This window comes from Prionailurus bengalensis, chromosome A1 (genome assembly GCF_016509475.1).
Source record: "Prionailurus bengalensis isolate Pbe53 chromosome A1, Fcat_Pben_1.1_paternal_pri, whole genome shotgun sequence".
Lineage (NCBI taxonomy): Eukaryota > Metazoa > Chordata > Mammalia > Carnivora > Felidae > Prionailurus > Prionailurus bengalensis.
In genome coordinates this window covers 144,385,357-144,396,287 of record NC_057343.1, presented here as the reverse complement: position 1 = coordinate 144,396,287, position 10,931 = coordinate 144,385,357, and positions in this window count along the sequence as shown.

Below are 10,931 nucleotides of genomic sequence, written 5' to 3'. Positions count from 1 at the left end.
TTGAGCACTATCTACTGAAGCTGAACATACATATGTCATGGCCTAGCAGTTCTTTTCCTAGCTATCTTCACTACAAAGTGTGTACATATTCACTAGAAGATATGTACAAGGATACTCACAGCAGTATTATTTTTAACAGCCCCAAATTGGAAACAACTCAAATGTCCATCAGTAGCAAAATGAATAAGCAAATTATGGTATATTTATAAATTATACTACTATACAATGAAGAGAATGAATAAATAATGCCACATACAACAGCATGAATAAATCTCACAAATATAATGTCGAACAGAAGAAGCTGGAAACAAAGAAAAAAAATACTGTGTGACTCCATTCATACAAAGTTCAAAACTAGGAAAAACTAATCTGTGGTTAACTTCAGATGCAGGTTACTTAAGGAAGTGAGAGTAACTGGGAGTCACTTACTATAATGCTTTTTTTCTTCGTATACATATATTACATGTCCACACTTATATTGGCTTTGAAAAAAATTCATTATGCTATAAACTTGTGATGCACTTTTCTGAATGTGTGTCATACTTCAAAATACAGCTAAAATTTTAATGGTTTCCAAGGATGGGGGTTTATTTTCCTTCAAAAAGATTAGAGGTAAGAAGTAGTGAACCAGAATGGTTTCTCACCAATGGCGTTGAGAAAGAATCCAAGCTTCTGTCATTATGCTCCTTCATGCTCAGCATGTGAATTTTATCCTCAAGGTTGCAAGTTGCCTGTGACACTTCTAGGCATTGTATCTGCATTAGGGGAAGGCAGGAGGCAGAAGTCCAGAAGCCAAAGAACATACCAACCAAGTCTAAGTCTGCAGAATTGTGGATACTTTTTTTTTTTTTAAACTCATTTCTGCAGTTTTCAGAAGTTCCACAATCATATGGATTAATGTTATTTTTAAAAGAAAGCTTGGCTTATTGGAGGAGAATAAAGTAAAATCATGTTCTGATTTTGACTTCAAGCCCTCTAAAGGTAATTCACAGGGTTTCCCATTGGGCAGAATGATTGTAGAATCCCTTCTATGTCCATAGGGGCAGAAAAGTAGCCTTGCACTTACTCTTGGGAGGGTGCAGAACAATGTATTGCTCCTTGATAGATATTATACGGTGCATACAAAGACCTTGTGTGGGGGCCCCTAAATGCTATTCTTTGGGAGCAGAGGTGTTTCTGACCTGAAATGACTTGGGGAAAATGGCAGCGTCCCACACAGCCAGGGATTGGTGTGTAGGAGTCTGCCGCTGCTGTTCAACACTCCGATGCATATTTTATCCATTTTCTGGAGCTCTGCAGGGTAGAACTTAGCTCAGAATAATTAAGGAGAAATGCAAATCAAGAAATAAGCTTGGTTATAGTTTAATTCACTGAAAGAAGACAAAAGTAAAAAGCAGGATAGATTATTTTCAGCAGAGTTGATTTCCTGAAAGATACTATTGATCACCATTTTTTTCCCTAAGAAAATCACTTTTGAAATAGCTTGTGCTTTGGATGAGTCTAGCTTATTCGTCCACTCTGAATGATAATCCTTGACCCAGAGGCTTCAATCCTTCACTCACCTTCAGTCATTACTTCCTGAGACAACTTGCTTTACCAACAAACTCCATGGGAGCTTCTGCTTGAAGGATGCAAACTTTTCTCTCTCTGCCTTAAGGTCCAAAAACCATTTGGAGATAGTCCTCCAATTTTCCAGTGAGGAGAAGTGGGAAGTTGACGCATGGTGGTTCTGAATTATGAGAAGGGAAATTGTGTTAAGGAACCAAAAACTTATATGATTTTCAGACTTTATTTTCAAAAATATTTATTTACTGCCCACTTTGTATGAATGTAGGCTAAAACCTGGGGTATTCAGAGAAAATCTGTCCCACTATAAAAGCCCTCCACAGCACACCTCTCCTTCCCTCCCACATAACTATATTGATCTTTGAACCCCTCTAAGGCATCAGGCTATTTCTCACCTCCTCATCTTTACTCTACATCAGGAACACTCTTCTCTTCCCTCCTCCTGCCCCAGAGCCCACACCCCTCAATTTGGCCAACTTTTACTCAATCACCAGGTCTTAGTTTCCACATTTCTTCTAAGAAAGCCCACCTAAGGTCTCCCAAGTTCCTCTGCCTAAAATTTCATTTAGAACTTCCTTCTACTGAGTAAACTTAAAAGGGAACAAGGAGACAAAAACAGTACATCATTTATGACTCTGTCTCAGGAGGCTTGCTTATTCAACACACTAGTGACATAAGGCTAACGTTTCTTATTATTTGGTCACAGCAAACAGATAGATATGTCCTCTCCCTAGTCTGTGATCCGATGATTCTTCTGGCCTATATGCTGATTACCAATATCTATGTTCCTGTCTTGGTCTCCTTGAAAGGAGGGATTACGTCTTACTCATCTTGGTTCCCAGCAGGAATCAGCATTGTGTCCTGACAAGGAAGACGTTAAAAAATACATCTAAACTGAATACAGTTAAATGTAATTACACTGAATTGACTCTAAATTAAACTAGGTACCATGAAGGAGTTTCTATTCAATCTTCCCAGCTGGGTTTTTAAAAGGTGATAAGAGTTCATAGTAAATATGGAAATAATGCATACTTTCCCATGACAGATCCATGGAAAACTCTAGGCCAAATAGTGAAGTTGTGCCTTTAAAACCAAAGCATTTTTATAGACACAAAAACTTGGAAGTCAATGAATATCTATCAATAACAAACTAGCTTAAGATTCATTTTTCCAGGGGCACCTGGGTGGCATAGTCAGTTAAGCATCCAACTTCTGATTTTGGCTCAGGTCGTGATCTCATGGTCATGAAATGGAGCCCCAGGTCAGGCTCTGCACTGAACTGTCTTTCTCTTTCACTCTCGTTCTGCCCCTTCCCTGCTCACTTGCTCTCTCTCTAAAGATAAAAAAATAAAAAGATTTCTCTTTCCAGTGGACTATAATTGGACATTAAAATACTGACGTGAATCTGTTGATGTCAGAAGATAGAACTTTAAGTGACAAAAGCAAGTTATGTAACAGTAATTTTAGTTGCATTTAAAAAATGTGTGTGGGGGGCACTTGGGTGGCTTAGTCCGTTAAGCATCCGACTTTGCCTCAGGTCATGACCTCTAGGTTCATGAGTTTGAGCCTCACGTCAGGGTCTGTGCTGACAGCTCAGAGCCTGGAGCCTGCTTCAGATTCTGTGTCTGCCTCTCTCTCTCTGCCCCTCCCTGCTTGCATTCTGTCTCTCTTTCTGTCTCAAAATAAATAAAATGTTAAAGATTAAAAAAAAAAGTGTGTGTGTGTGTGTCCAAAGAAAAAGAGAAAAGACTACGAGGATGAATACCAAATGTTAAATTGCTTCTGAGTGGTGACATTAAGGATAATTTATCTTTTGTTCTAAATACTTTTCCTGAGTGTTTGCAACGAGTAAAAACAGGAAAATATTAAACTTGCATTGGAGACACAGTGGTCATGGATAGCATAACTACATGCCAAGTTGTGTGTGAGGCCCATGTGCTATTCTGAGGGCCACACTTAGTTCTTTCACTGTAAGAGTCCCTGCGGTACAGCTCAATTGGTAACAGCTAAAGTTTTTGCTATTATTATAGGTCAGGCATTCTAAGGACTTTACATACATTCTTTCATTTACATGTCACAACAACCCTTCCCTGCTTTATTTTTCTGTATAGCACTGATCACTTTCTGAAACTAAACAGTGTACTTACTTATCTCTTGTACTGTGTGTCATTCCTCTCATTTGAATGCAAATTTCCGGAGGGCAGCAATGGTTGATCACTGCTGGCTCCCTGGTACCTAGAGCAGTGCTTGGTACTTAATTAGTCCTCAAATGAGTGTATAAGCAACCTTATGACATAATAACTGGTACTATTCCTGTCTTACTATGAGGACTCTGTAAGAGGCAGAACAGTTTGCCCAACTTGCTATGAAGGTACAGAGCTCCATCTCCATGATTCCCGGATGTGTGTTCTCAACCACTCTCATCAGTGACAACAAATCCTTGAATGAATGTCCTCCTCCCACATGCAGTCAACCCATGAGAGAGATAGTGAGATGCCACAGAAGAATTTGCAAGTGTGGTTTCCTTGTGTTAAATTAGTAAGATCTTTATGTAATAGATAACGTTCTATCATCTGCAACAGTCATCGTAACAGGCATGATATTCTTCAGATCAAAAGGAGAAGGAACAGGGCTTAAAAATTGAATCAATTATTTACCAAATGAAGAAAAAAAATCTATAGCCTGGGAAATGGTCTTAAGGCAACATTTTTTCTTAATGGTAATGTAAGCAACTGGACTGAATAACCCTCGAAGGACAGGATTTAGGGAAGCCCAGTGCTAATGCAGAGAGAAAGTACTTAGAGCAGTAAACCCAAATGTTTGGGCCCATGGCTTGTCATGGCAGTTTAATAATGCTGGTCATTAAGATCATTCACATAATTTGCCTTGATCACCAAACAATCTTTTGAGTGTCATAGGGCTGACACTCAATGTCACGTGAAAATATGTTAAATATGTGAAAATAGGTTAATTCTCCTCAGGGGCCTAGAGAGAGAATCCTGTGACCAGCAGAGATGTGGTCATCAGTCCCTTTGATAATTTGATTTCTCACTATAAATTAAGCAAATGGTGTTCTAAATTACTTAATAAGTCTTTTGTGGGCTCGATTAACGTGGGTGAGTCCCTCTGAACCTAACAACCCTTGGGAGCTCTGACAAAGCCAGTTCCTAGATCTTCAATGGGAAAGCAAGCTCTGAATTGTAATGACACTTCTGGCCACACACACACCCCTGCTAAGACACACACATGCACGCACACACACACACACATATACACACAATCACACATATGAAATATTTACAACATGCCGACGCACACACACACTCACATACACACCTATGAGGGCCTGTTTGGCAGGCAACCTCCCTAGATGACATCATTACTTCACCTTCTCTGTAACTGAAAAATCATGCCGTTGAAAAGATATGAAACATTTCCTTCAAATGTGCTTATATTTCTCCATCTTTGATGGTTGCCAACCTGTCATTAAGGGTGAGCAGACTCTGTTCAGCACAATGTCAGCCCGGCTATGATAGCAGTTCCGCCCCACCCTCCACAGTTCTGGGCTAGATGGTCCTAATGGCAACCAGTCAGCAGGGGCTGCTCCTCTGAAATAGAAAGTGAGTAGGGCCATAGGATTCCTGGGCAGAGCTGGGGAGGAGACAAAAACAAAAACCACCTTTTCTTCTACCTACACCAAGCACTTTCTCTGCAGGAGCTGGCAAAGGCCAGCTCAGGGGGCCTTCATGAAATCTTCCATTTAATGTTAAAAAACATAATACCCAAGCACATGAAAAGCCAATTCTTTGAGATTGCCATTGTGTCTACTCTCCATACCTGTTACTTCTTGTAAACTCATCTAGAATAAAACAAAAAGTCCTTATTTGGCTGTTAAGGTCATTATGGACTTGTTCCCAGCTCCTCTCTGACTGTATTCATAGCATTCTCTCTCCCTTGCTATTCCACTATGGCCTTCATGGCCTCAATGGTCTTCCAACACCCCCATACTCCTGCCTCAGGACTTCTACACTTGCTGTTCCTCTGTGTGGAATACTCTTCTCCCGAGGACATCCATGTGGCTCACCCCATCATTTCCTTCAGGTCTTTACTAAAATATCATCCTATCAGAGATATTTCCATCATACCTAAAATACACAGCAGCCTCTACCTCTTATTACTTTTTATTCCCTTACTCTTATTTTTTCCTGGTTCTTATTCCCCATTGACAGGCTATATATCTATTTATTGTCTGTCTTCCTCCACTAGAATATAAGCTCCTTAAAAGCAGGGATTTTGTCTGATCTGATAACTATCATTTCCTTAGGGTCTAGAAGCGTGCCCAGCCCATTGTAAGTACTCAATAAACATGTGTTGAATGCATTAATTAATGAATTATGCTTCTCCTTCCCCATTTTCCTTTGTCCTAATTGCCCACTGCCTCTGAAGTTATCAAATCCTCAAATAATATGTTGACTCTAGAAGGGTGTCATTCTTCCTGAAGTGCCTAACATGCAGTAAAGTCCTCCACAGTGCCAGGAAGTCCACCACAAAGTCTGGGAGCTCCGGTTAGGTTGAGAAAGAACTTTCAAACATTACCTAGTTCTACACAAATCTACTAAAGGGAAGACACTAAGGGAATTCTAAAACCATTCTGAGGGGTAATGGCCAAATTCACTCTGCGGAAATGAGTGTTCTTTGGTTTAGAGAATTGATTCAGTGGCCTTTTTAGTTCTGCAAAGAGAGGCCTAGAATCTGGGCAGAATGGAAGAGGCTGCGGTAGGAGGGAAAAATTTTCTCTCATTCTATTATACAAAATGTCTATATTGGTAAGAGAGGCTTTTGTATTTTGACATTTTCAGCTTCCTTGCAAGCTGATAGTAAAAAAAAAAAAAAAAAAAAAAAAAAAGTTTGAGCAGAATCTAGAAACTTAAAGAATAAAGTAGCATGGAGACGTTAGTCTGTTCAGTGTGGCTGGAAGATCGAGCTGGAGAAGAGATCAAAAGGGGCTCCTAGCACTGTTAGATGCCTCACATTCAGCTTTACTTTGTTTCATGATCTATGAAGAAATTTCCCTCACTAAACCCAACTCTTGAGCAAAAGCTGTGTTAACCACTACCAGTTTTAGCCTTGTGTTAGCACTGCCTTAAGGAATCGATGGCGCACTGTGTCAATGTTTCGGGATGACCAAATAGGACAAAGGAGGGATGAAGACGTAGTGGTGAGGTAGCTAGAGGTCATGGAGAAGAACGCAGAAGCAGGAGGTCAGCAATGTCAACCAGGAGAATGTAATCATCTATAGAAGTTCTTGGAAATTTGGGATAGGAAACAATTTCTTTAAGTCCATATGATATCAGTATTGGATAGTAAAGTAAAAGGTACTCTGAAAGAATGGAGGGTTTAAGGACTTTTGGGTCATCCTGCATCACAGAATTCAGACTTGAACCTCAATGGTTATCTACTTTTCCAACTTTACTTACTCATGGAAATCTTTTCATCAAATGAATTATTATATGAAACCCAATGTGTAAAACAGATTAATATTGAGCTGCCGTGATGAAATAGGACAGGGGTCAGAATTTATGCCCACTCGGTTTTCCTGTTGGATCCCACAGTGGCCATCAGGCAAGTCTGTGGAATCCCAGCACTTCAGGAACACAGTTTCAAAACCAAGAATCTAGAACCCAAATCTTTAATATTTCCGGCAATTGATCATTCATCCTAACTCTGAGTGCTCATTACTGCTAAGCAGCATGTCCCTGAGCCAATCATCACTGATGGGCGTTCTTCCATCTTTTGACCCAAATTCGTCAACCTTGGGACTCCCCACCAGTCCTAGTATAAAAATCAAAGTAAGCTTTATTCCTCTTAGAGATAACTCTTCAAACCTTTAAAGATATCTTACCTCCTTCCCTAATCATCTTTGCTCCAAGTTAGACATTCTTAATCCCCCATCTATCCTGAAACTGTAGTTCATATACTGTTTTGGGATTTGAAATTATTGATATCACTTGCAAAAAACAAACTCAGCATAGAAAAGGAGTTCATTTACAACCAAAACAGAAGCACCAAGAGGGACACAATCACAAACACTTTGAGGATACTAAGGAAAAAGGAAAGGTGTTGATCTCCTCTTCAGAAAGCAGTCCAGAAAGCGTGTTCCCTCCTGCACTTTATAAAGGGGACTGGAACTCAGCACCCGCGTCATTCAACTCAGGGATGTGCCTGGGATCACTCTGGCAATCACCATATCAGGGACATGAGCGGATGGACTCAGTTCTTACTATTATTACTCTTCAAACACTCCCCAGCAGTTGAGCTCAGGGACACAGGACAGTAAGTGCCCAGCATGGGCTTATTTTTGCTAGTCTTAATTGATCACATGCATATGCACAAAGCTACTGACCCTTGGACACAGTCATGAGATCTATTAACTAAAAATAAATGCAGTGCCTGGGTGGCTCAGTCGGTTAAGCATTCGGCTCAGGTCATGACCTCGCAATTCGTGAGTTCAAGCCCACGTCAGGCTCTGTGCTGACAGCTTAGAGCCTGGAGCCTGCTTCAGATTCTATGTGTCCCTCTCCCTCTGCCCCTCCCCAGCTTGTGCTCTCTCTCTCAAAAATAAACAAACATTAAAAAAAATAAGTGAGATTCTGGAACCATGATTCAACAACCACCAGTTGTTTTGCTGCAGAATGATAGTATCATTTAGTAACAATCAACAGATTGATGATTTGCATTGGTTTTGGTGGAGGCTGAAGGAGGCAGAGGAGTAAGGCTCAACAGTTAGGGCTAGTTGTATATCTGGAAAGTGCCTATGTGACCAGTTCACTGGCCCAACACCACCAGAAACAAAACTTGGGCTTCCTGGTATCACAATGCCTCACAGGCACACTGGTGGTGGTTTGAGGCCTGGAGACTTTGGACAGAATGCATAACCCAACGGTGGGAGCACAAACAAGGCTGCACTTGAGATACCAGAACCCCTTGATGGCCTAACATTCCTCTGTGCAGCTGTACTATATCCTTTGCCTGTGACAAAGCTCTTCGTTGAATATGAACTGAGTCCTGCGAGTCCTTTCAGCAGTTGAACACTTGAGATCATTGGTGGGTAATTAACACAGTAAAGGTAAGAAGTGACTTCCAACACAGGCCACTCTGGAGCCTGAAGGATGCTTCTGACAGGAGAGTGTTAGTGTTTGGTGCTTAAGGCACACAATTTTGTAAGTGGGTATGATGAAGTAAGATACTTCAGTTCTGTTGCACGTTATGGAAGCATCTCCAGAAAAAAACAGCAGGAATGCATTTTGATTTGCTTCAGTAGAAAAATCCTTCCATCTTTGACCAAGAACGTACCTGTCCAGGGTTGTGCAGGTGTGTATGCAAACAAAGAAGGACCACAGTGTTAACCCTCATTTCTTCTTCTTTTTCCCCAAACGCCTTTATTTTGGCCCTATACCTCTGAAAGGAAGCATTGTGGTTTCACGTATTAAAGTCTTTTCTTCACAAATAAGATGTTACCGACTCTTTGGAATCCTAATTAAGGTCATCGGTACTGAAGAAGGAATCAAAGGTAAACCCAAGACAGCATCAACAACAAAACTGACATTTGGGAAGGAAGTCAGTTCAGGAGGGAAGAAAATATTTATGTATGAATGTCTGCCTGCATATGTACAGGTGTATGGGGGAGAGTGTGTATGTATATACACACACATGTAATTTTCACAAATCACATATATATGGAAAACATGATCTCTGATACAAAATGAAACATCTTTTTATCCTCCTGGCTCAGGATTTGAGCTGTATCTAAATCCACACTCTGCCACCTGCCGGCTGTGAGTGTGAACTAGTTATTTAACTGCTCTGAGACTGGTTTCCTCATCTATGAAATGGCAGTGATTTTTACTGTGCAAGGTCCTGATGAAGATTAAAAGAGATGAGGTACGAGCTCTGCATGTTATTAAACTAATAAGTACCATTGACAGATTTGCAGAGGAGCGATTTTGACAAAATTTGCTGACTTCCTTTCTTTGCTTTGAGGGTTTGTGTTATGTGAGTGGGAAGGACAAGAAGAAGGAAAAATGAACTCAAAACAAGGGCCAGGAGGAAGGAATTGCTTGCGGATGTAAGGAAAAAGCATTAACTTTACTTTGCTTGTCTCCACTGGAATAATTCCCTAGAAACCCACCCACTGGAAATCTATCAGTCAACAGATGGAGGCAGCTGAAACATGGACCTTCTGAGCCCAGAGTCCTATCTTCCACCACACGCATGGAGTCAGATATGGGAGGACCACTCACGGGACGTGATGGAGGAATGGCTTTAAAGAGGATCTCCAAAGTCCCTTGTCTGGATGTTTTACAAACTACAAAATGCTGTGACATTTCACATGCTTATTTAATCTGATGTTTACAATTATCCCAAGAGAAAGGCATAACTAAAGAATTTGAGTTAAAACCTGGAAGGAGCTGAAACAAGCTTCAACCTTAGTTCTTCCCATTATTCTGACTCTCTCCTTCATACCAGAGCTGCCAACTTGACGGCAGATGCTGCTGGTGCCCTGTCCCATTTACCTCCAACTCACCCCCAGTGCATTCGAGTGTACCAACAGCTGCATTAGGCAGTTGTCTGGTGACAATTCTGCATGAGATGACTTTCTTTCTCATTTCCTTTGTCTGAGGGCTTTCTGGAGACTGCAGGAGTTTGCAAGGAACACACCTGGAAAAGTGGGGGTGGGGGGGCAGTGGATGGGAACCTAATGCCCCCTGGATCAACCCTCAGCCAACAAGGATTGGACAGAGTGGTTAAGTGCCAGCTTCTGGAATGTTCTGGGTGGTTTCTAGGGTACCACCCGCACAAGTGAGCCCCAGTTGCTCAGAGTGGCAATACCCACTCATAAAACATGTCCTTTATTGGCTCTTCCCCCTTCCTGTCTTACTTTCCCCACTTCCTCCCGTGTGCTTCCCAGAATTCCTTCCTGTGTAAACAACCGGCCCTGCATCGTTATCTCCAGGTCTACTTTTGGAAGAACCCAAGCTGAGACAAATTCTAAAATCCATGTGGTTGCTACTACTGTTCCTGTTTTTAATTACATGACATTCTCACCAAAAAAGTAATAATGCCCATGGGTTGCTGATGAGTCAGAACCTGATGGTAACACTTTTAAGTCTTGACAGAAGTGAAGAGAACATTCTCAACAAAGCACTACATTGTTCCTTCTATTTCACTAAGTATCCACTTTGCCCGTAGCTGCTCTCATTTTAAAGCAGAGTTGTGATGGCTTTGGAGGGGCTCTACCAATGCAGTTACAGATCCCGTTTGGATTTTCTAGCTGTGAGTCAAGAGAATTGAGAACAGATCTCAAA